This window comes from Megascapheus bottae, chromosome 1, assembly GCF_031878675.1.
Source record: "Megascapheus bottae isolate mThoBot1 chromosome 1, mThoBot2.hap1, whole genome shotgun sequence".
NCBI lineage: Eukaryota > Metazoa > Chordata > Mammalia > Rodentia > Geomyidae > Megascapheus > Megascapheus bottae.
In genome coordinates this window covers 12,027,171-12,053,116 of record NC_143509.1, presented here as the reverse complement: position 1 = coordinate 12,053,116, position 25,946 = coordinate 12,027,171, and the positions used below count along the sequence as shown (strand labels likewise).

Below are 25,946 nucleotides of genomic sequence, written 5' to 3'. Positions count from 1 at the left end.
GAGATGAGAGACAACATAGTACATTAAGGACAACAATCCTTCATTATATGGCTTTTGTTTCAATATCCTGGAGGTCCTTTCATTTAGCTTCACATTATATGGCCTTATGTATCAAGATTTTGCTCTATTGCAAATCTCTGCTAGTAGAGCCCAAGGTGTCTACTGATTATGACGAATGAGGGAAACCATTGAGCCTAAGTTCCTTTGAGTCTGGCTTACTTCACTTAATAGGATTTTTTCTAAGTCTTTCCATTTCCAAACAAATGGGGCAATGTCATTCTTTCTGACAGCAGCATAGAATTCCATTGTGTACAAATACCACAACTTGTTGATCCACTCATCAACTGAGGGACATCTAGGTTGGTTCCATATCTTTGCTATGGTGAATAGTGCTGCAATGAACATTGTTGAGCTAGTGGGTTTAGTATGTCCTTGTTTCTGGATGGTTGGGTAAATGCCAAGTAGTAGAATTGCTGGGTCATAGAGGCGTTCTATGTTTAGCCTTTTGAGGCACTGCCACACTGCTTTCCATAGTGGTTGAACGAGTTTGCACTGCCACGAGCAGTGTAGTAGTGATCCCTCCTGGCCACATCCCCTCCAGCATCTATTGTCATTCGTTTTCCTGATCCTGGCCATTCTAACTGGAGTGAGGTGGAATCATAGAGTTGTTTTGATTTGCATTTCTTTTATGACCAGAGATGTTGAGCATTTCTTCATGTGTCTATAAGCCATTTTTGTTTCTTCTTCAGAGAAGACTCTCTTTAAGTCTTTGGCCCATTTTTTAATGAGATGGTTGTTACTTTGGAGGTTAGTTTTGGAGTGATTCAATTTCTTGAGTTGTTGATATATTTTAGATATGAGGCCTTTGTCCGTTGTTTGGTTGGTGATTAAAGGCTATGTATGAGAAACCTACTGCTAGTATTACACTTAATGGTGAAAATCTAATGTCATTCCCTCTAAAATCAGGAATGAGACAAGGATGCCCAGTCTCTCCACTCCTCTTTAACATAGTACTAGAATTCCAAGCCAGTGCAATAAGGCAAGAAGCAGGCCTAGAGGGGATCCAAGTAGGGAAAGAGGAAATAAAACTATCCCTCTTTGCAGATGACATGATTCTGTATTTAAAGAATCCTATAGACTCTACTCCCAAGCTCCTTGAGCTGATTCAAAGCTTTGGAAGAGTAGCAGGCTATAAAATTAACCCTCAAAAATCAACTGCCTTCTTTATGCCAACAGTGAGAGGAACGAGGCAATAATCAGGAAAGAAACTCCTTTCACATTAGCCTCAAATAAACTAAAGTACCTAGGAATTAGCTTAACTAAGAATGTTAAGGAACTTTTTGATGAAAATTTTAAAACCCTAAAAAAGGAAATTAAAGCAGAACTAAGGAAATGGAAAAACCTCCCGTGCTCCTGGATTGGAAGAATCAACATTGTGAAAATGACAATCTTGCCAAGAGCTATCTACAAATTCAATGCAATACCCATCAACATCCCAATGTCATTCTTTAAAGAAATAGAAGAGGCAATCCAAAACTTCATATGGAATAATAAAAGACCCCGTATAGCAAAAACACTTCTTAGCAGAAAGAACAGCGCTGGAGGAATTTCAATTCCAAACTTTAGAATCTATTACAGAGCTGTAATTCTCAAAACAGCTTGGTACTGGCACAGGAACAGGCCTGAAGACCAATGGAATAGAACTGAGGACCCAGATATTAAACCACAGACCTAGGGCCACCTAATCTTTGACAAGGGAGCCAAAAAAATAGAATGGAAGAAAGACAGCCTCTTCAACAAGTTGTGCTGGCAGAACTGATTGAGCACCGGCAGAAAACTAAAGCTGGATCCTTCTTTGTCACCTTGCACTAGAATTAACTCCAAATGGATCAAAGACCTGGAGGTAAAAGCTGACACACTGAAAACTTTACAGGAAGGAATAGGAGATACACTAGGCCTCCTTGGCACAGGTCGAAACTTTCTTAATAAGGACCAAGAATCACAACAAATCAGAGAAAGGCTGGATAAGTGGGACTGTATTAAACTGCAGAGCTTTTGTATGGCAAAGGACATAGCTAGTAAACTAATCAGGAAGCCTACAGAGTGGGAGAAGATCTTCACCAATCATATGAGAATTTATGTACCATTTTTCCTAGGAAAAATAGCAAGGAGAAGTCGTTTATTATTTTTTTTCCGACAGGCAACAAGTACTGTTGGCTGATGGAAACAATCCTAGCTGCTGACAAAGAAGAAATCTGAGGATATGAGTGTTGAGATCATCCCTAGCAGGAAATCCCATAACAGTCTTATTTCCAACTAAACATGTACACACACACACACACACACACACACACACACACACACACACACACACATAGAGTCAGAAGTGGGGTGTAGTTCTATTGATAGAGTAGTAGTTGTGAAGAAACAAATTCATCGATAGGACTGAGGACTGGAACAAACAAATAACTAACACTTCACCCCCCAATATATGACCATACTTATATTATCCAGGAGATAGTGGCTCACACTTTTAATCCTAACCTCTCAGTAGCATGCCATCTGAGGATCTGGCCAAATCTTTAGATAAAGGTCACGAGAGCTATGAAACAGCTGAACACACCTGAGCATGTGGCAGGATATCTGCACAGCAAGCCAGCAAGCCTTGATTTTAAACACCAGTGCTACCAAAGTCCAACAAGATCCTTTTCTGTCCATTTTATTGAGATTAAATTTTTCACAATACAAACTTCATATTTAAACCGATATACAATTCAGCTTGACTCCAGATTTCCACCATTACAAACTAAAATTTTATACAGTAGAAAGAAAACAAAACAAAAAAATTCCTCTACCTTTATGACTCCACCCTGAATTGGCCAATAACGTTTTCCTGTGCTGCTGTTCCAAGAATTGTGCTAGTGAATGCAGATAAATTGTGTGGGCAGACGTGTAGAATTGATAGCACTACATGCTAAATATTCTTACTTTTGCAAAATCATAATTCAGATGGGTACTTTCATGCTAGTGTCATCCTCCTGATTTGTACAACTTGCTCAGGACTCTTTTGAGGTCCTTGTTCCTCAGGCTGTAGATGAAGGGGTTCAGGAGAGGTGTGACCACCACATACATCACTCAGGAGACTGCAATATTTCCAGGAGAATGTGACACCGAGGATCCAAGGTAGACCCCTATACCCATTCCAAAAAATAAGCAGACCACTGACAGGAGAGACCCACAAGTGGAGACAGGTAGAGAAGTGTGGGGCACGTCACATCAAGGGTAAAAGGCCTACCTCATGGCCCAGGGCTCACTTCCTGGTTTTGGAAATCCAACCATGCTGTCTCCTGTTTGGGAGGGTTGGCTGTGGTTTGTGATGTAAAATAAGGCTACCTGGAACTCACAGTTTGGCCCCACCACCCTCTCTGACAACACCTACCACCCACTGTCCTGCCTACCTTTATGCTAGTGGACTCCTGCTTCTTACTTTAGCCCCTTGTATTTCCCCATTAAATGAGTCTGCTGTGACATGCTCCCTGGTGCGTCTGTGGTCTGTGTCTTCCCTCTGGAGATTGAGGGCTGGGTGAAGGCGGCCAGCTGTCCCTAACCTTTCTCAGTCTCATCTTAGTCAGGGCGTGTTCTCTTTGCCATTCCTGCTGTTCAGGAGGCAAAGAGTGCTAAAAACCCCGAAATTCTAGCGACCGAATGTGGGCCACGAAAGGAATGCTCATCAGAAGCGGAATTGTCTGCGAGCCGAGCCAAGCGGATTACGAGGTACGGGTCTCCCTGAAAAGATGGGGCAATCTCGCACAAAAATGAGGATACAGTGCTTAAAACGTTAAATTTATTCTTAGAAGCCAAGGTGTAGAGATCTCAGATTCCAAGGCTGAGAAAGTATGGGAGGCCTTAACATGCACCGTGTTAATCGTGGCCATTCTTTTCAAATGGGCCACATGGGAGCACATAGAGAGCCTGGTGAGGAGGAAGATTAACTTTGGAGAGGACCCTCCCCTCGGGGTCTCTCTGACCTTGTCTGCCTTAAGGCCTGCTTCTATCATGGCTCAGTTACATCTAGGGCCAGGGAAACTTTAATTGAGGAGTGCTCAGAGTTGTGGAGAGTTGGCCCTCTGACTGCTCAGGAAAGAAATCGTTTAGAGACTCACCCTGAGGAGGGATTTTTGGGCCCCTTTGATCCTGGGATCAGGCCCCAGAGCCCTACACCAAGTATTCCTGCCCCGGAATTTGCAGCAGACAATTGGGGTGCACAGGGACCTCTGCCATTTTAATATCCTTCTTCCCGCGCCTCACCACCTCGTGTTAAACCGGAAGAGGAGGTTAAGCCACCATACAGCGGTGGCTCCTCCCTCAAACCAAAAGCAAAGTTCAAGCCGACATTGTACTCCTTCCCACCATGCTTGGTAAATGCTAACCCTGGGGGCAATAGACAGGCCCTAAAAGAGCTTAAGAAAGCAGTCTCCCAGGCTGGGCCTAATTCACCCTGAGCCTAAGCCATTCTCCAAGGCCTGGCTCATCAGCAGTGCACCACCCAAGACTGGAAAAATTTAACTAAGCCTGAGCTTCCTTGCCCCCTGTATCTCAAATGTTGTGCCTTTCTTAATGAGGAGTGCCATGCCCAGGCTGAAAGGAACCAGGCTGTTAATCCCCCAGTTCCTGTGACTTATGGGATGCTAATGTGATTAGTATTTTAAAGGAATGTTTAAAAGTTTATCTCCTTACAATTTGGTTTCATGCTATTTTGCAATTGGACGTATTTAGAAAAAGAAGGAAACAAAGTCCAGACTTAGACTTTTGGTGCACTGATGATGTTTGTAGTTCTTGCATTAAGGAAAAAACTTATTTGAGTTTAAACTGTTGGAGTTCTAGGCAGTAACCTAAAGTGCAAAAAAAAGCCTCTTCTAAAAGGCAAAGGGAGTGCCTTTAGCTCTAGGAGCCTGGAGACAAAGGAAGTTCCTTGAGCCCTTAAAGGTTTTTCAAATGCAAATAAAGACTAAAGTGTTAAGTGTTTAAGCAAATATCTGTAAAAGTTTTAAAGAACATTAGAAATGGGTTTCTGAACAAAATTTGAAAGTGATAGCAATTTCCAGCTGGCCCATGGAGAAGGACAGCAATTCTTACGTAGATGTAACTTCAGCTTTTATCAAGTAACAGGTAAGATCATGCTTAGAGATGACCACTTGTTGCTTTAATTGGAGTATCATGACCTTTTATAGGACTCATTGATCTGAAAGCTGCAGTTTTGAGCCAGTCCAGGCAAAGCAAAGTCCCTGTGAGACTGTGGTGTCTAATTTGCCAGCAGAAGAATGCTGGGGCAGAGTTGCTTTGGAGCTCAAAGTGGCCAAGTGCTACCCTTGAGCTTGAGAGCCGTGGGCATTCAGGCCCACAGGTCACAGACGCTGGCTGTGGCCCTACAAGCCTAAAAGACCTAGGCGTTTTCTATGCCCTTACCTCTTCCAGTGGTGCTGGGTGTTATGGGTGTGGCTCACAAGGCCAATTAGGCCTAACTCCACCTAAAATACCCTGTCCCTGAGGAGCTACAATCACCTGCCACTCAGGAATTAAGTTCCCAGCTCCTAGAAACTGCTGCAGGCCCCAGCTCCTGGCCTAGCAGCATCTTAGCAAATGGCACTCCTCTGTCCTGGCCAGAGCCATTCAGCCACTGATTTTAAAGTGAACGTTCCCTATAATCTCTAGGGAGAGAGAAGATATGGATGCTATGGCATTCTATGATGAGGGCATTAGTTATGAAAAAATTAGCATAGAACTACTCCCCCAATTCTAGAGGCCGCAGTCTAATCACATGGGGAGCAGTTGCCTATTGGCTGGAAAAACAATTGGAGTTACTAAAGTTAATAAGAATCAGGCAAATACAAGTTTCTTCATGATCTCCCTGCAGTAAACATGCCTATGGGAGCCACACGACCAGGGCTCCCAAGTCTTTCATCAATTCCTAATAATTTGTATATTTATGCTGTTGAAATAAAAGATTGCTTTTTTTCTAGAAACAGTGGTTTTCCTTTAACAACCTTTTTTGGAAAAGATGCCCAGGTTTAAAGCAAAGGCCTCCGAAGTAAGTAAGAGTCGTCCGACCACCGTGTATGTCTGTCTGAAAAGTGCACTGGTGAGCCAAAAAAGCTCTCTCAGGCCTGTGTGGTGAAGGGACGCCTTGACCCCCTTCTGATTTCTTGTCAGTAACAGGGTATGCCTGAGAGTCTCACCAGCAAGACATGTCTAAATAAGTTGTTTGGTGAGAGTGTTCAACTGAGTTCGTGTTGTTGTGTTAAATGTAAGTCAAGCTCTGGTTCTGTTTGAGAATAGGTTAGGATGGCCTCCGCCAGCCAGCTACCAAGGAATGGAAATTTCTGTAAGGGAGGCACGCCCCCTGAATTCCCGATTCCAGGGCCCCAGTGTCTTTCTTTCACTCTGGTAGTTTAAGGCCAGGCATGCCATCAGAAGTTTAGGATTTTCTTAAAAGTCTCTGCTTCTCTGTCTTTATTTCTGGAAAACAAAAGTTTCATCCCCACCTGGGGTAGGTCTAGGGCCTGGTATGGCCCCTCCCACTCAGCTGAAGTGGAGGTGAGCCTAGGCCAGACAAAGCAGCTGTAGCCTTAATAGTGGCAGTCTAGAGACAGCTGGTGGCATGTCTCAGACTTCAGTCTTAGCTCTCCTAGGTTTAAGACTCCCACCCAACTTTCATTTGCAAAAAGTATTATGGTAAAATTGATAACCGTCCTAAATATGGATCCTTATGGTTTGTGTTGAGTGTGTGTACATGAATCCTTTTAAAATGTACGGCCGATATTAGTTTTGTGCGCTTTAAGATCTTTATGAATGTGTATGTGAATGGGTGTGAGTAAACATGTTCAAGGTTATATTGTCAGCATCCAAAACAATGGATAAATTCATAATTGAAACACAAGAAACTGGTTAATATGAGTTTTCTAAAGATTCTAAAATCTGCATTTAAAAAGAAAAAGATCATGAGGACATTTAAATTGTGCATACCAGTTTTACAAGTCCCACCTCTAAAATCCCCTGGGGTCAATCCCTGGGGCTTAATGTTATCTGGCAGACTGATGTAACCCACTAAGCACCCTTTAGAAAATTATGTCTATAGATACTCATTTACATGCTTGTTGGGCCACTGTGCCTTCTGGCAAAAGAATCTGACAGCCTGAAAGCCTTTCTTTACAATGTTTTGTTATCTTGAGTTTATCCCTACAGGTTAAAATGGATAACGGGAGTTGTTTTAATAAAACAAAAGAGGGGAGGCAATCCCCATGACTAACTGAGGACAGCTATACTTACATTATTTCAAACTTTTCCAAGGATCAGCCTCTGACTGCCTTTCAGAGAGATCGGTCTAATCAGACACCTTATTTAAAGGTTGAAGTCTGTTGGAGAGATCCTCTTACTGGATCGTGGAGAGGCCATCATCCCCTCATTAATGTGGGGAAAGGATTTGGATGTGACTTCCCAGTGGGAGAACCAAAAACAATTTGAGTACTGGCTAGAGATTTAAAACATTGTCAGCAAACAAAAAATTAATTACCCAAGAGCAACCCCTCTTGAGGTATGCTTTCTCGCTCTCGTTCACAGGAATATGGAGACCATACCGGACGCCCTGCTTAGCTGTGGTTGGAATCCTCAGTCACCTTCTCCTCATCCTGAGCATCATTGTCCACGCCGCCCACAAAGATGCTACCTACAATCTCAACTTGATTTCCTGACTGCAGGAGTCCTTGATCTGCTTAAAAAGGCTAAAGGAGGTTCTGGACTGCCACCAAAATGTACTCGATGCAAACTATCTATGGACTGGACTATGGTTGGCTCCCTTACCTTCTCCCCTTTGTGGGTGGGCCCCTTGGTTACAGTGGGTTTTGTATTCACATTCAGACCTTGTGTAATCAATAAGCTCCTTCAGTGTCTTAGAAAGCAGGATCAGGGAAAGCTGTTCAGCTAATGGTGGTCTGGCAACAATATGCTGTGCTATGAGATGGCAGACTGGGAGCTCTGTGAGGCTGACCCTGGCCCTTACCAGGATTTGCAGGTGTACATAAGGGTTTCCTTTGCTGACGTTGGCCATCCCCCTATTTCAAACCTCCATTTGGGTCTGCCCACGCTACAGGTAAATAGCCAGAAGTGCTAGAGTGGTAGCCAATGATGGGTAAGATCTCCAGAGGGGGACAACCTAAGACAAGCACACTTCTCAAGTAAGGCAAATACCTGCTTAATAAAACAAAAGGGAGAAGATGTGGGGCACGTCACATCAAGGGTAAAAGGCCTACCTTGTGGCCCAGGGCTCACTTCCTGGTTTTGGAAATCCAACCATGCTGTCTCCTGGTTGGGAGGGTTGGCTGTGGTTTGTGATGTAAAATAAGGCTACCTGGAACCCGTAGATTGGCCCTGCCACCCTCTCTGACCGCACCTACCTCCCACTGTCCTGCCTACCTTTATGCTAATAGACTCCTGCTTCTTACTTTAGCCCCTTGTATTTCCCTATTAAAGGAGTCTGCTGTGACATTCTCCCTGGCGCATCTGTGTCTTCCCTCTGGAGAGGGAGGGATGGGTGAAGGCGGCCAGCTGGCCTTAACTTTTCTCAGTCTCGTCTTTGCCAGGGCATATTCTCTTTGCCTTTCCTACTGTTCAGAATGCAAAGAGTGCTAAAAACCCCAACAGAGAAGGTTTTGTAATTCCCTCCTGATGACGGAAGTCTCAGAACTGAGGAAATAATTCTACAGTAAGAGAGAAGGTTTCCAAAGTTTGGAGGAAATACATTTACGGTAGCAAGAACATATTTGAAGGTAGCATTTGTGAGTGTGTCTTTACAGGAAAGGTCACAGAAGAAACTTGGGATTTCTAGTTCCTTGAAATGGGTTATCTGTAATGCCATCCACACATGCAGCTGTCCTGCCAAGAAGCTGGTGACAAATAACAGCAGAACCTATGAGGCACAGAGATGAGAGTTCATGATGAGATTGTAATTCAGGGGATGACAGATGGCCACGAAGAAATCATAGATCATGACAGTAAGAAGAAAAACATCTGTGTTTCCAAATACAATGAACAGAGATATCTGAGTCAGGCAGTCACCATAAGAGATGACCCTGCTGTGACTCTGGAGGTTCACCAGCATCTTGGCCATAGTGGTAGAAATGAAACAGATGTCAGCCAAGGACAGGTGGGAGAGGAAGAAGTACATGGGGCTGTGGATGTGAGGGTCAGAGATGATGGTCAGGATCATGAGTAGATTTCCAAATACAGTGATCAGGTAGATAAATAGAAAGAGACCAAAGAGAATGGTCTATATTTTTGGATCCTCTGAGCGACTGAGGAGAAGGAATTCAAAGACATGGGTTAGATTTTGTAATCGCATATTGCTTGTGCAGGTGCCAAAGAAAATGAAGTCTTGTGAGAAAAAGCAACCCCATATCCAAGAGTGCTCAAATGTGTGTAGTTGAAATTCAAGCATTTACTGGTTTAAATTGTATACCATCTTCGTATACCTCAAAGATAGCAATGCCCCACTTCTAGAATCTTCTCAGTGAGGGACACCTTATTCCCCAGCCCTGGGTCTACACATCTGGTCCAATGACCCAAACAGTGTTACAAAGCTAACAACACAAGAGCATGCTAGAGTTTGATCACAAATCAATCCAACTTGCTCTTGTCATGCTTTTAGAACAGTTTCAGAGATCATAGGCATCAGAGCCGTATCAAATAAATAGTTCTATCATTTTCAATGTATTCACATTTAAGCAACTATTAGTATAGACAGATTTTTAATCACACTAACAAGAAATATACTCTACTCCAAACCTAGGCAGACAAATCTACTTTGGGTCCCTCTGGGCTTTTGTATTCTGGTATTATGGCATTTTCAGTGAAATGGGTGAGTCTGCAAGTGTGTCCTCAAGTGAGGAACGTGAAGAACAGAGACAAAGAACACTTGTGTTCCTCATAATATATATCAGGTCTCAATTATCAGCATATATAAACACATATACAGGGTAACATTCATCTATACAAAAACAAATGCAGTGAAGTGTGGTGTATGTAGGAACAGATTCTGGTGGTGAAACTCCTCTGATCAACTAATTTATAATGTAACAAAATGAGTACCAGAGAGCTGAAACGACCTAATTTATAAAAATATACAACATTCCAAGGGCCTGTGATCACAATCCTTCTCCTAGGTACTTCAGAGAGTAAGATCTGAGGATCACAGTTCGAAATCAGGCTGAGTCAGAAAGTTTTAGAGACTCTCTAAAACTTGATATAAAAAAACCCTCTGGGACCATGCCCAGGATCTAAGAACAAGCACCAGGACCTACATTAAAAGAAAGAAAAAAACTACAGAAGGAAAAGTACATGAAATGAGGAAGAATGACATCGAACATAGATCTCAGAGAAGGACACAGGGCAATCTATCAACAATGTTTCATGCCTTGTCCTCTTGTCGCTGTCATCCTGATCGCAATCATGGTCACGATCATGCTTATCACCACCATCATCACGATCATCACTATTCTCCTCCTCCTCTTCTTCCTCCACTCCCTCCTCCTCATCCTCCTCTTCCTTCTCCTCATCCTCTGCTTCCTCCTCCTCCTCTTCTTTCTCCTCTCCCTCCTCCTCATCGTTCTCTTCCTTCTCCTCATACTCTGCTTCCTCCTCCTTCTCCTCATCTTTCTCCTCCTCTTCATCTTTCTCAACTTTTAGTTGAAGTTAGGAAAAAGTTCAAAGGATATACATGTTTCAGCTTTTGTTGAGACACATGAGAATTCAAACTAAAAGAGGTAAAGAAATCCCCATTATATATTCGAGATTCCCACCCCTCACCCTTCCATCCTCACTTAGAACATAAACTTTCCACTCCACATGAGTGCAGGGTTTTCTACGGAGGTCCTCACCACATGACACACAGATGATGCACAGAAGACATTTCTGAAAGTCCTTCACCATTCATCCCTCAGCACATACTCGCTTATGCTGCTTCTCCCTTCAGCTGTGACCCAGATGGGCAGAACTGAGGAGCTCAGGCTTGGTGCCCAAGGGCTAGGACATCATCAACCAAGCAGAGCTTCCAAATGCTGGCGATGTGAATACAGAGGTGGGACCAGTGTGCTGGACTCAGGAGAGTGGAGGGCAGGGAAAACAGGCTCATCCTTGACTTCTACATGACCTCAGAGGATGAATCCCCACAGCTTACAATTAGCCAAATTGAACTAAATCTCTGGACATTCTCAACCCATCCAAACTTTCATATTTTTTATTTATCCAGAAGATTGATAGAGTTATCTTTCCGTCAGTTTTCCTTATTTAATAAAGGTCACTCTGTTTGTGTTTTCATTATTATTGGTATTAAAATACACGTCACAAAAAATATTACACATAAAGTACAAAGCAAAGTGCAATCCCGTAATTCACATAGTTCTACAATTATCCACACCATACATCTCCAGGAAATCATTATTCCATCTTGGAAGTTTATATTTTACTCAAAAATTCCCTTTTCTTCCCATCACCAAATACCTAGAAACACCACTCCACAAGGAAAATAAAAGTCTTGACATTAAAATGTCATGATATTGCAATTACAAGGAGGCCACTGAATTTTATTTAAATTTGACATCCATTTAAACATCCATTCATGTTGAAATCACTAGAAAAAAATAGGAATAGAAGGTACATTCCTTAAAATAATCAAAGCCATATAAGACAAACCTACAGCCAGCATTATACTAAATGGTGAAAAACTGGAACCATTTACCCTAAAATAACTAAGTAGACAGGGATGCCCATTGTCTCCACTTCTCTTCAATATAGTGCTGGAAAGCTTAGCCAGAGCAGTAAGGCAAGAAAAGGACATCAAAGGGATCCTCATAAGAAAGAAGAAAAAAAATTTAAAAAAGGCTAAACATAGAACTCCCCTATGACCCAGCAATTCCACTACTTGGCATTTACCCAATCATCCAGAAACAAGGGCATACTAAATCCACTAGCACAACAATGTTCATTGCAGCATTATTCAGCATAGCAAAGATATGGAACCAACCTAGATGTCCCTCAGTTGATGAATGGATCAACAAGTTGTGGTATTTGTACACAATGGAATTCTATGCTGCTGTCAGAAAAACGACATCGTCCCATTTGTTAGGAAATGGAAAGACTTAGAAAAAATCCTATTAAGTGAAGTAAGCCAGACTCAAAGGAACTTAGGCTCAATGGTTTCCCTCATTCGTCATAATCAGTAGAAACCTTGGGCTCTACTAGCAGAGATTTGCAATAGAGAAAAATCTTGATACATAAGACCATATAGTATGAAGCTAATTGAAAGGACCTCGAGGATATTGAAACAAAAGCCATATAATGAATGATTGTTGTCCTTAATGTACTATGTTATCTCTCATCTCCTTTGCTGTCCCTTGGTTATCTCATATTGTTACAGTATCTCACTTTGTTATATGATATATTGAATTTATTTGTATTTGGTTATTTGAAATTGGATAGGGAAGGGGGGAAAACCAAGATGGGGGTTGAGGGGCTGGGGTGGTGGGGAAGGGTAATTGGTACCAAGACATGTGAAAGGGTATCAATGTATGTGAATTAATGCACCTTCTATCTGGCAAATATCATGCAACTCTTTTATTAATTACAATGAAAAATATATTAGAAAACCACAAAAAAGAAAGAAGAAATTAAACTATACCTATTCACTGATGACATGATCCTCTACTTGAGTGACCCAATAAGCTCCACTCACAAACTCCTAGAATTAATAAACAACTTTAGAAAAGTGGCAGGATACAAAATTAACCTTCAGAAGTCAGTAGCCTTCTTGTACACAAACAATACACAAACAGAAGGCCAAATCAAGAAAATGATCCCATATGCAACAGCCCCCAAAAGAATAAAGTGTATAGGAATTAACTTAACCAAAGATGTAAAGGAATTATTTAATGAAAACTATAAAAGCGTAACAAAAGAAATGTAAGAGAACACTAGGAAATGGAAAGACATCCCATGATCATGGATAGGAAGAACAGATATAGTGAAAACAGCTATACTGCCAAAATTGATATAAAATTCAATGCAATCCCCATCAAAATCCCAGAGACATTCTTTACTGAAATAGAAGATACAATCCAAAGGTTCATATGGAACAAGAAAAGACCTAGAATAGCCAAAACAATTTTAGGCACATAGACCAATTCTGGTAGTATTACAATACCAGACTTCAAACTCTGCTATAGAGCCATAATAACAAAAGCAGCATGGTATTGGCACAAAAATAGACCAGAAGATCAGGAGAAAAGAATAGAAGTTCCAGAAATGGAACCACATACCTATAGTCAACTTGTATTTGACAAAGGAGCCAAAAGATTCCTGAACAGAATCCAGGGTCACAACTGATTGGAGAGAGACTCGATAAATGTGACTACATAAAAATAAAAAGTTTATGCATAGATAAAAGCATAGCCACAAAATTAGAGAGGCAGCCAACCAACTGGGAAAAGATATTTACCAATAATACATCTGACAAATGCTAATATCAAGTATCTACATGGAACTCAAGAAACTAATCCTCCCAAACCCAACAAACCATTTACTAAATGGGCAAAGGAAATAGAAACTTATCAAAAGATGAGATTAAAATGTCATAAAGGCATATGATAAAATGTTCATCATCTAAGGTCATAAAGGAAATGCAAATAAAAAGGACCCAGTTGTACAAAAAAGAATGGCCAAGTTTTTGAACACAGACAATGACAGTTGCTGGCGGGGTTGTGAAGAAAAAGGAACCCTACTACACTACTGGTGGGATTGTAAACTAGTACAGCCACTCCAGAAAGCAGTGTGGAAGTTTCTTAAAGAACTTAGAATTGACCTTCCCTATGATCCTGCCTCTGCACTATTCGCAATAGCCAGGCAATGGAAACAATCCAGATGTCCTAATGCACATGAATGGATACAGAAAATGTGGTATATGTACACAATGGAATTCTACATAGCCAACAGACAAGATAAAATAATGGCATTTGCAGAGAAGTGGATGAATCTAAAGCGAATCATGTTGAGTGAGACAAGTCAAAATCAAAGGAACAAAAGGCCCATGGTATCCTTAATATGTGGCTACTAGATCCAAAGATAACAAGAGCGAGGACTCAATATTTGCATACCCAATCTATGGACATTGTACAGGAAATACAAACATAACTACATAGACATAAAATTATAACTCTATAGACATTTTATTACATAGATTATTTTGTATCGACGATATACCAACTCTTACAGCCTAATTTTGATTATGTTCTAAAATCTAAGTGCCAGTGATTGTATATAGAGATTCACTTCTTGAAAACTATTTTGTTAAACATGTCATTTGAAATATGATGTAAAAAATCAATGTGAATAAACTCTTTCATAAAAAAGATACATTGCACCTTTAGGAATTTATCCTGATATAGCCAGGACCTTTCTAATAATGGATTGTACTAATGAAACTAGAACAACCAGGTACTCAAATAAGTAGAATTTATCAGATTATATATTCAAGTTTGTTCCTTCTGCAAAAGAGCTCCTGGTTTGAACAACCTGCTAAGGGCACTTTTGAGATTTTGTTCCTCAGGCAGTAAATGAAAGGGTTCAGGAGAGGAGAGACCACTGTGTACATTGCTGAGGACACAGCGATACCCTTGGGAGAATGTGACACAACCAATGTAAAGTAGACCCCCAATGCTCTCCCAAAGAATAAGTAGACCACAGACAGTTGAGAGCCACATGTGGAGAAGGCTTTGTACTTCCCACTTGAAGATGAAATCCACAGCACTGAAGAAATAATCTTGTAGTAAGAGAAAATTATCCCTAAGATAGAAAGGAAACCAAAAATTGTACCAACAATGTATTTAAATAAATCATTGGTGAGTGTGTGCTTACAGGAAAGTTCAAGGACATGAGAAGGTTCACAGAGGAAACTTAGGATTTCCACTTCCTTGAAATTGGTCATTTGTAATGCCATCCACACATGCATCTGTCCATCCATGAAGCAGAACCAAGGAGACACAGAGATGGGGGTTCATGATGAGAGGGTAATTCAGGGGTTGACAGATGTCCATAAAGCGGTCATAGGCCCTCACACTAAGAAGAAAAACATCCATAAAACCAAAAAATGAGAAGAATAGACATCTAGGTGAGGCAGCCCACATAGGAGATGGCTCTGCTGTGAGTCTGGATGTCCACCAGCATCTTGGGGACAGTGGTGGGAATGAAACAGATGTCATCCAAAGAGAGGAAGAAGTACATGGAGGTATGGAGGTGGGGGTCAAAGGTGACAGCCAGGATGATGAGCAGATTTCCTAGCACAGTGATCAGGTACAAGGACAGGATGGGTTGTAGCTCAGGGTCATCTGACTGTCCCAGGAGGTAAAATTCTGAGATGTATGTTAAATTACACAGCTCTGCATTATATGGAGACCTTCAATATAAAGAGAGAGCAATACATAATGAAGAAGTCAAAACTCCATAATCATTTTGAACTCAAATATGCATAGTTGATATCAACAATATATTCCACACTTTTCAGTTGTCACAAACTCAATCATCATAGACTTTTCATGTCTCATATATTCCCATTTATGTATTCATTGTAGATATTCAACTATGTGAGAACTTTATAGGCAGTGTTTTCTGATCAAAGAAAATGCAGATTATTCTTCATTACAGGGTAATTTACAGCAGTGATTTTTTTAAACTGTGAAATTCATTTTCATCCAAAGTGCCTGGAATCCCAGGAGATTTCTGCATCCTTGCGTTGTTTTCTAATTTCTCTCTCTCTCTCTCTCTCTCTCTCTCTCTCTCTCTCTCTCTCTCTCTCTCTCTCTCTCTCTCTCTCTCTCTCTCTCTGTGTGTGTGTGTGTGTGTGTGTGTGTGTGTGTGTGTGTGTTTGTGTGTGCGTCCATGTGCGTCCCAGGATTTTGACTCTAGTCCAAGGTACAACCCTCGAGGCTTTCCTGCACAAAGCAAAGCTCAACCTCTTACGTAAGAAACTCTACTTTTGCCTTCCTGGTAGCTAATTGGAGAGGAGAGCTCACACGTTTTGGTGCCCATGCTGGCTTTGAACCTTTATCCATAGAACTCAGCCTGTTAAATAGCTAGGATTATAGTTATGAGACACCAGGGCTGGGACTGAAATATAATATAAAAAAACTCACAGACTCTTCAGTCTTGTACATATATATAAATAAAGACCTCTGATAGGATATCTAATTCTTCCTGAATTAATTTCAGGAATTGAGGAATTTGCTGACAGTAGCAATGGATTCCTGAGATTTAGGGAATGTTGGTTGACATTTAGTTACTGGGTTTTTTCCTTTTCAATCATCTATCTGATTGTTGCACTTCTTATACTGGTTTCAAGCTGTGACCCCCTGTCGTTTTGTCTTGTGATCAGCCAATGATCCCCTAAACTAGAAATTGGTATGCTCTTCCTGGAAGTCAGAGAGAAATGAGACAGAGGCCCACGTTCTCACTGGGGGCCTAACAAGGCCGTCCACAAACCACTTTTCAGTATTTAATATTCAGTGATGATAGATAAATAGAAGTTAGATTCACACTGTTTGTTTTTTTATCTAACCATCCACCAACACTTCCATTGAAGTCGTGTGATCAGTCATATTCTATTAGATAACAAGGCAGACTACAGGAAAACAGTAAGAGATTTTAGGTAAGAATCCTGTGAGCTTCAGCAGAATAAAGTAATAACTTACATTCTTCACTACTGCTATTCCTTGGTCTCCTCTAACAGGTTACCAAGTTGCTGGCTTGTCTTCATCATGCAGAAGCAGTCCTTGCAGTTGTTTTGCTCTTTATTTAGGACACAAAACATTTGACTCTATTTGAGACAAGAAGGAAAACTAAATCACCAGGAAGCTTGCAGAAAGCACGCTTGTATGAATAGTGAGGGGTTGTGTTGCTTCTCTGTTGGGTCATGTCCATGAAGTACAGATGAAAAGATTGTCCCATGCCTGGAGTGTATGAAAACCTCAGGCTCACAGTGCACCATGAATAGGGCAACACAGGAGAATTTCCAACGGGGGCTAATATTGCATTGGAGATACTTAGGTAGATGTTAGAGGACTGGCTGGTAATAGGCTCTTCAATGATTGTGGATGCACAATTCACAGAGCTCACAATTTGCCAAATTGATGCCAAACAAATCATCTCTAGGGACCCAGTAAATTGGATGGGGCCAGGTGAGGGAGAACAAGTGCCTGAAAGAATAGTTTTGAAGCATGTTCTTTGGTAAACAAAGCTGGTCTAATCTATGTATAGATGACAAGAAGAAAAGTATGACTAATTATAGGCTATACAGGAAGGCAATTTCGTGTTGAAAACCCTTTGGGCAGTTCCTAGACAATTTATAAAGGAAATACCTAGAATATCAGTGTCTTGAATGGGACCCTAGCAGGAAGGAATGAAACACATGGAATCAGTGCACAGACAGTGGGAGAACATTGTCACAAAAGTCCATGTGCATTTATAAGAGGAAATGTGGATATTAATGTTTCTGTTGGTGGATAGAGAGAGGGAGTATTTTGGAAGGTGTGATTTTGTTTAAGATGCATTGTACATGTACATGAATGTCTTAAATGGAAATTTCTGTCTATAAACAAGTTAAGAATTAATATAGCCAAAACGAGGCTGCACCGGTGGCTCACACTGTGATCTAGCTACTCAGGATGCTGTGAGTGGAAGATCAGGTTTTTAAGCCAGCATGGGTAGGAAAGTCTGTGAGACTCTGATCTACAACAGACTACTCAGCAATGCTGGAAGTGGCACTGTGGCTGAAGGAGTGGAGCACTGTACTTGAGCCACAAAGCTTATGGGCAGTGTCTTATCCCTGAGTTCAACCACAAGGACCGGCACAAAAAATGTTGAAAACAGAATGTAACATATATTTAACTCTCATCAATGACTCAAGTGAAATGCAAAATTTTATTTAGAAATGTCAGTGAAATGCATGTGGCAGTATGCTATAGCCGATCCCAGAAGTGACTTTAGAACACACAGAGCCTCCCCATAATTAAAAAACATAAAAGATGAGACACAGTTTTCATGATTTGTTTTAGGCTGTTCATTTGTTTCAGGTATATTCTACATGCCAATGAACCTTCTGTCATGTGAGAGAGTGTATTTAACATTTTCCTAGGTAAAATAACAAGGAAAAGTCATTTTTTTCCTGCCCAAAACACTTACAGTGAGGCACTGTTGGTCCATGGGTGTTATCCTAGCTTCTCACAAGGAAGAAATCTGATGATTTGAGTTTTGATTTCAGCCACAGGTGGAAATCCAATAACACTCTCATTTCCAACTAAACACAAACACACACACATACATAGAGTCAGAAGTGGGGTGTAGTTCTAGTGATAAAGCACTAGTCTTGAGGAAAAAAATGTATGGATAGCAGCAAGTCCTGAGGGCTGGTAAAAACAAATAAATATCCATCTACCCAACATATGATCCTACTTTTATTAACCAGGAGACAAAGGCTCACACCTGTAATGGTAACTTCTTAGCAATTCAATATGTCCGTTTTGCGTGTGGGTCAATGTTAACCCTTTCATCATTCCCCCCACCATTTCTCTCATACCTACTCATCTCCAGTTTCATTTTCACATAAGTTGTGTAATATTGAATCTACATTCTGAATATCATGAGTTTATTCTCCCTCACCCGTGCATCCTCATCCCTCTACACTCTTCCTTTTTGTTTGATCCCCTCCTCAACACTTCAAGTACAAGCTACTTCAAAATTTTTTTTTAGTTTAGGCAATAAGTTCTTGGTTCAAAGGAATTACACAATTGGTATCCTCCCCTGTATATTTCATTGTGTGTCAATACATTTGGGCAGAGGCACCGATGATCCTGTATGTCTTTATAACATGGTATACACTTCCACATTTCCTCATTTCAATCAACATGTAGGTATTCACGTTAGACATTCAACTATATTAGAATAGAAGGGGCTGGGAATGTGGTAGAGTGCTTGCCTAGCAAGTAGGAAGCCCTAGGTTGGATGCATCTATACCACATGCACAGAAGAATCTGCAAGTGGCTCTGTGGCTCCAAGTGGTAGAGTGCTAGCCTTGAGAACAGAGATTCTCAAGATATAGCCCACGCCTTGAGTTCAAGTCCCAGGACTATCCAAAACAAAATAAAAACAAAGAATAATGAAAGAAGGAAAAAGGGAAAGGGAGAAACAAAATGAAATTATATGCAGTATTTTCTGATCACAGAACAATCTAGGCACCTTTTCAAAGATCACTGGTTAAAAATGCAGAGCAGTCATCCTTGTTGGTGAAATTCAATCTCATCAAATCTGTGTTGCTGACAGAACCATCTTTCTTACTGGCAAAGGATTTCCCCGAGATCCTTAGCCGGAAATTTGGCCCCAGCGCTGCTGAAGTCCATCCCCTATGTCAGCCGCAGACCTGGTAAACAAAGCTGCCCATGGATATTTCAGCTTTGTTTTCCCAAACAAACAATCGGATCCGAAAAACCTCATATCCAAATCACGAGAGAAAAAGACTTTCTGAACTGTTCGGATCCCCAATTTAGTGGAGACACAAGTTTCCTATCCTGCCCTGACCCTCCCCCCGCAAAAAAAAAATCCTGAAGAATACCCTTTTTTCTTTTCTTTTTTTTTAATGTATTGTTCTTTTTTGTTGTTTTGGGTTTTTTTTTACTTTTTTTTCTTCCACCCCTTTTTCATTTGCATTTATAGGTGTTCTTATTGTCTCTTTACCATCCTACCTACACTTTTTTTTTCTCTTTTCTCTCCCACATCCCTCTGTCACTGTGGTTGTTGCTGGAAACATAGTGACAGCTCTGGGTACAGTCTGAATACAAACATATCTATATTGATACAGTCACATGCTTTTTAATCTCCTGGTCTCAACCCTAGTTTTTCTTAAGTAAGAGCTCACAATAGTGAGGAATTTCCCCTCACTTTTTTCTTTTCTTTTGTTTTGTTTTTTTTATTTTGTTTTTTTTTGTTGTTTTTTTTTTTTGCTTTTTTGTTTTTGTTTTTTGTTTCTCTGTTTTTCATTCTGTATGGGTTTTTTTTGTTTTTTTGTGCTTGCTGTTGTTTTTGTCTTTGCTTTTTTTCTTTCTTTCTTTTTAGAATTTTTCATCATTGAAATCTCCTATATCTACCTCCCTCTTTTCTTGATATATTCTTCTTATTACCCTTCTTACTTTCATAAGTTTTATCTAATACTTTCCAAACTTTGTACTCAAATATGCTACCTGCTAAACAAGGTAGGTCAGTTATCCTTACGCTATACCTTTTCTTCATTGCTATAATAATCTTCCACTCCTACATTATTCCTCTTGTACCTCCCCTGTTCTCTCTCATACTATTCTTCTATCTCTGGTTCTCTGTTCATCTTTCAACCCTTATAATGCATGGATCTACACTTGATGGAAGTTGAGCAATACTGTATATTTAGGTGTTCAATTATACGCTAGGTCCAGAGGGACTTAAATACAATAGAGATTGGATTGAGAGACTTGTTGTTTTGGCCATAAATCGATTATCAGTGCTTGAATTAGACTGGTCTGTAAGTGCACAAAAAAGAGTGATAATACCAATAAAAAATTGTGAACATCTAGTGTCTGCCATCTAAAGAGGTCTAGGATGGTTATATCTGAAAAACTATAATCGTGTTTAGTATTAATCTTGCTCCCATTTTCAAATGGGCAGAAAAAGAAACTCAAGAAAGGTGTCAAATCAAGGAATAACATCCCACACCCAATATAAACAGACAATGGAACAGTCACTGGCATACCTAGAGAAGAGTCTTCCAAGTGCTATACAAATGCAATTGATAAACATCATTAATGAAAAATGTGAAAATATAAAGACAGAGATAAGGGAGGAAGCCATAGATAAACAAGAGGAAACCATAAACAAGGTGATATGTGAAAAGGGGGAAGCCATAAAGGAGGCCATATTAAAGGTTTTTCAAAAACATGGATGAATTCATAGAATCCATAAACAAAAAGGAGACCAAACTCCAGCAAATGTCCAAAGAGAATAAAGCTACTGAGCTAACCACTTAAATGGAAATGAAGGAGCTAAAGAAATCCATACATGATCTAAAAGAAGAGATACAAGGCATCAAAAATGAGCAATTAGAAGCAAGGGAGATGAAGAATAAAGCAGATAGTTTGATAGCAGGTTAGACAATGCAGAAGAGAGAATTTCTGGGGCTGAAGATAATTTAGTTGTTATAGAGAAAGAACAGAAAATGAATCAAAAGAAATAGTGACATTTTCTTAAGGTGTGATAATTGTAAACGTTCTGGAAAATATACACAACTACTTTTAATCCTTAATTTCATACAGATAATTTATCACTAGAAAATATTATGCTGAGCCTTCTATCTCCCAGTAGATTTCTTCATCATTCCTTAGTTTTGTTACTTCATCCTGGTTCCTTCCCTTTCTTTCTTTGTTTCTTTCTTCCTTTCTCTTTCTTTCTTTTCTTTTCTTTTCTTTCTACCGGTGTGTATGACAGCTCAAGGACTTTATTCAGAGTCTGGGAAGTTCACTGAGATTTTTCTTCTCCTTCTACCACTTGAGTCACACCTCTACTTTTGTCACGTTAATTTTTAATTGGAGATAAGATTCTAGTGGACTTTGTTGCCTCCATTGGCTTTGAACTGGCATCCTCAGATCTCATTGCCTTGTGTAGGTAGGATCACAGATATGATCCATAGGCACCCAGAAAACCTGGACTATAAGAAAACAAAACTTTTTTTCTGGTTTACTCAACCTAAATGGCTCAAGTGTTAGAGCACTATCTTTGAGCACAAGAGGCTCAGGAACAGTGCACAGGCCCCAAGTTTAAGCTCCACAGCTGACCAAAAAACTCAGCTTTCTCTCTTCATAATGGATTATGCAGGGCTGAGAGCATACCTAATGGTAGAGGGCTTGCCTAGCATGCTCAAAGCTCTGGGTTTGATTCTTCGGTAACATATCCAAAGAAAAAACTTGGAAGTGGCTGTGTACCAAGTGGTAGAGCACTAGCCATAATAAAGCCCAAAGACAGTGCCCAGCCCTGAGTTCAATCCCCAGGACAGGTAAAAAGGAAAAGAAAAGAAAAGAATCTCACAGAATGGATTCTTTATAGGTGGACATGGAGGATTTCTAACTGAAATGTCATATGGTGTTGGAGATTTTGATGAGATACCAGAGGACAGGCTGATGACAGGCTCTCCTGCCCATCATGGAACCTGATTTGTAGAACTCACAATTAGAAAAATAGATCCAAAGATTACAAATCTCAATCAACTCACTAACATGGATGGAGTGGAAGAGAATGTCCAATACAATAGATTTTATCCTTGTTCTCAGGTAAACAAACCTTCCAAGTTCTATGACTTCATGACAGCATTAAAAATATGATGAATTGCATCCAGGAGTATGGCCTAGGTGGAGAGTGTTTGCCTAGCATGCAAACACTGAATGATATGCACAGAAAAAGCTGGAATTGGTATTGTGGCTCAAGTAACCTTGATTTCTAGCCTTGAGGAAGCCCAGTGACAGTATCATGACCCTGTGTTTAAGCCCAAGGACTGGCAAGAAAATATGGCTAAATATAGCATATGCAAGAGTGCAATTCCAAATTGCAAGCCTTTTGAGTACTCCTCAGACAATTTAACAACAGAAATATTCTGCATATCAGTGTCTGGAGTGGGGTTCCATTAGAAGCTACTGGAATAAATGGAAACAAGAAGCCAAAGGAGAATGTAGACATAAAAATCATTGGTCATGTGTGTAAAAAATGAAATTTGGATCTCATATTGGTGCATATTGGTGAAAGGGTACGTGGACTAGGTGAATGAGGGAAGAGATGAATATGAGGAAGATACTGTGCACAGTTATGTGGAGATATTAATCTGAAATGTGTTTCTTCAAGGATGTTAAGATAAAAAGTGTTAAAGAGAGAATGCTGCTTAGTAGAATTCTTAAATGATATACTCTTTAACTATCATTAGTGACTTCTGTGAAATGAAAACTATTGTAAAAACTGTTCCAGGTCAATATATAGGGAGAGGCAAGTATACAAGTAACATCAGCACACATTCATCTCCTCATAATTCAAAATAATACATGATGAGCCACACATTTTACATTATTTATCTTAGGTCATATTATTTGTCTCAACCATGTTCTATAAATCAATAAACCTTCTGCAATATAACATAACTTATGTATTCATTTTTCTACCCCGTCACAAATAATGTTCATTTATTGGTTTCTCTGAGGAAAAACACTTTTAGCTGTGGGCTGTGGTTCACACCCAGAATCCAAGAAACACAGGAGGCAGAGACCTAAGAATTTCAGTTTCAGAGTCATCCAGGGCTGGGAAGTCCTTCAGAATTGTATCTTGAATTTAATACCGACACACACACAATGTGCACAGAGTAATACACACACACACACACACACACACAAAAGCACACATACACATACACACACACACACACACACACACACACACACACACACACACACACACACACACACAGAAGCGCAGGTTTGGCTCAGGTAGTAGAACATTAGCCCTGAGGAAAAAAAGCTCAGTGATAGTGACCATGCCCTGAGTTCAAGCTCCAGCGCTGTTTCAAATAAACAAAGAAAGAATGAAACAAATAAAAAAATCAAACAAACAAACCACCAACAAAAAAGCACAACCTTAGGTTTATTAGTCAGCAGCTAGAGGCTCACCCCTGAGATCTGGGTATCTGGCCAGATCTATTCTTTAAGAAGCACTAGTTCCTAGCCAGTGGGGTGGCTCAAGCCAGTAATCCTAGCTTCTCAAGGGGGTGAGACCTGTGGATCAAGGTCCAAACCCAGCCTGGGCACAAAAGGACTTGAGACTCTTATCTCCAATTTACCTCTAGAAAATGTCAAGTGGGGCTTTGATCAATGGTGGGCTTGGCCTTGATCTGAAGAGCTCAGGAATAGTGCTCAGTAACGGTTCTCCACATTGACACAGACAGAAAGAAAGCCCTGGAGCCTATGTATATAACAACTAAAAACAAAGGAGCTGGTCATACAGGTTTTGCCAAGAAATGAGAAAGACCTGAGTTCAAATACCAGTGCTCCCAAAATCAAAATGGTCTGTTTCTCTTCACTTTTATTGACGTAAAATATCCATGATAGAAAATTCACATCTTAACCACTGTACAATTCACTTGTGGCATGGCCATCTCTAGACAGGTGTCATCTTTACAAAGTGAAATTTTATGCATTAAATACAAATAAGTCCTTCCCTCATTAATTAGTTTGACTTAGCCAGCAATTTTTTCCAGTGCCCCTATGTCCTCAGTTATACTAATGAAATCAGAAGAATGTAAAGATTGTGTAGAGACAGGTAGGATTTACAGGAATTCACGTTAAATTTTTTTACTCTGCAAAATAATATTACAGATGGATTTCCTACCTCCTGTTGTCAGCTCATAGTTTGAACAACATGGTCGGGACACTTTTGAGGTCCCTGTTCCTCAGGCTGTAGATGAAGGGGTTCAGGAGAGGAGTGACCACTCTGTACATCACTGAAGACACAGCACTGCCCCTGGGAGAATGTGACACAGCTGATGCAAAATAAACTCCCAGTCATGTCCCAAAGAATAAACACACCACTGACAAGTGAGAGCCACTGGTGGAGAAGGCTTTGTACTTCCCTCCTGATAATGTAATTCTCAGCACTGAAGAAACAATTTTATAGTAAGAGAAAAGGATTCCAAAGATTGGAGGAAATCCATATATGGTAGCAATAACATATTTGAAGATAACATTTGTGAGAATGTTTTTACAGGAAAGATCCAGGATTTGAGAAGGGGCACAAAAGAAATTTGGGACTTCCAGTTTTCTGAAATGGGTCATTCGTAAGGCCTCCACATGTGCAGCTGTTCTTCCACGAAGCCGGCAACAAATGAGAGCAGAACCAAGGAGACACAGAGATGAGGGTTCATGATGAGAAGGTAATTCAGGGGGTGGCAAATGGCCACAAAATGGTCATAGGCCATGGCGGTAGAAGCAAAATATACATATAGCAAAAATAATGAAAAGACACATCTGCATAGGAGATGGCTCTGCTGTGACTCGGCAGGACCACCAACACCTTGGGTACAGTGGTGGAAATGAAGCAGATGTCATCCAAGGAGAGGATGGAGAGGAAGAAGTACATGGGGGTGTGGAGGTGTGGGTCAGAGGTGAAGGCCAGGTTAATGAATAGATTTCCCAGCACAGTGATCAGGTACATGGAAAGGAGGAGTCCAAAGAGCATGGGTTGTAATTCTGGATCCTCTGAGATTCTCAGGAGAAGGAAATCTGCAATGTGGGTTAGATTTTGTGCTTCTTTACCACATGGACAACTGCTCAAAAACAAAAACACCTTGATAGAAACAAAACTCCTATGCAGGAATTGTCAGCTCTAAATATTTGAAACTCAAGTATTTAAAAGCTTGAATTTTGCACCACCTCTGCAGTAAGTATACTAATGAGTGTTTGTGAATTTTGGCAATCCCTTATTTCTAGAAACTTCTCACTCTGGGATGCCTTGTGCCTCTGGCTTTTGTCGAGATGTGTGTCCCAGTGACACACAGCTATGTTGGAAAGCCAAGCACATAAAGGATGGCTGGAGCAAGATCCCTTGACAGTACAGCCAACCCTTGTGTAGTGTGGGGGAGCAGGTTCCAGGACAGCAGGGGTTATCAAAGATTTTTACACATTTATGATGTATGTCTCTGTCTAGGAGCCTATATTTGGAGCCAGTGCCCTGCCCTAGGATCTAGAAAGCCCATACAATGAGAGGCCTGGAGAGTGGGCTTTCATGTGTAGACTGAGATTGTG

General features: G+C 40.5%; 1 pseudogene; it reads right to left on the bottom strand.

Moving 5' to 3' along the window:
• Positions 1-14,560: 14,560 nt before the first annotated feature.
• Positions 14,561-25,380, bottom strand: LOC150068408 (olfactory receptor 7E178-like; annotated as a pseudogene).
• Between the last annotated feature and the right edge of the window lie 566 nt (positions 25,381-25,946).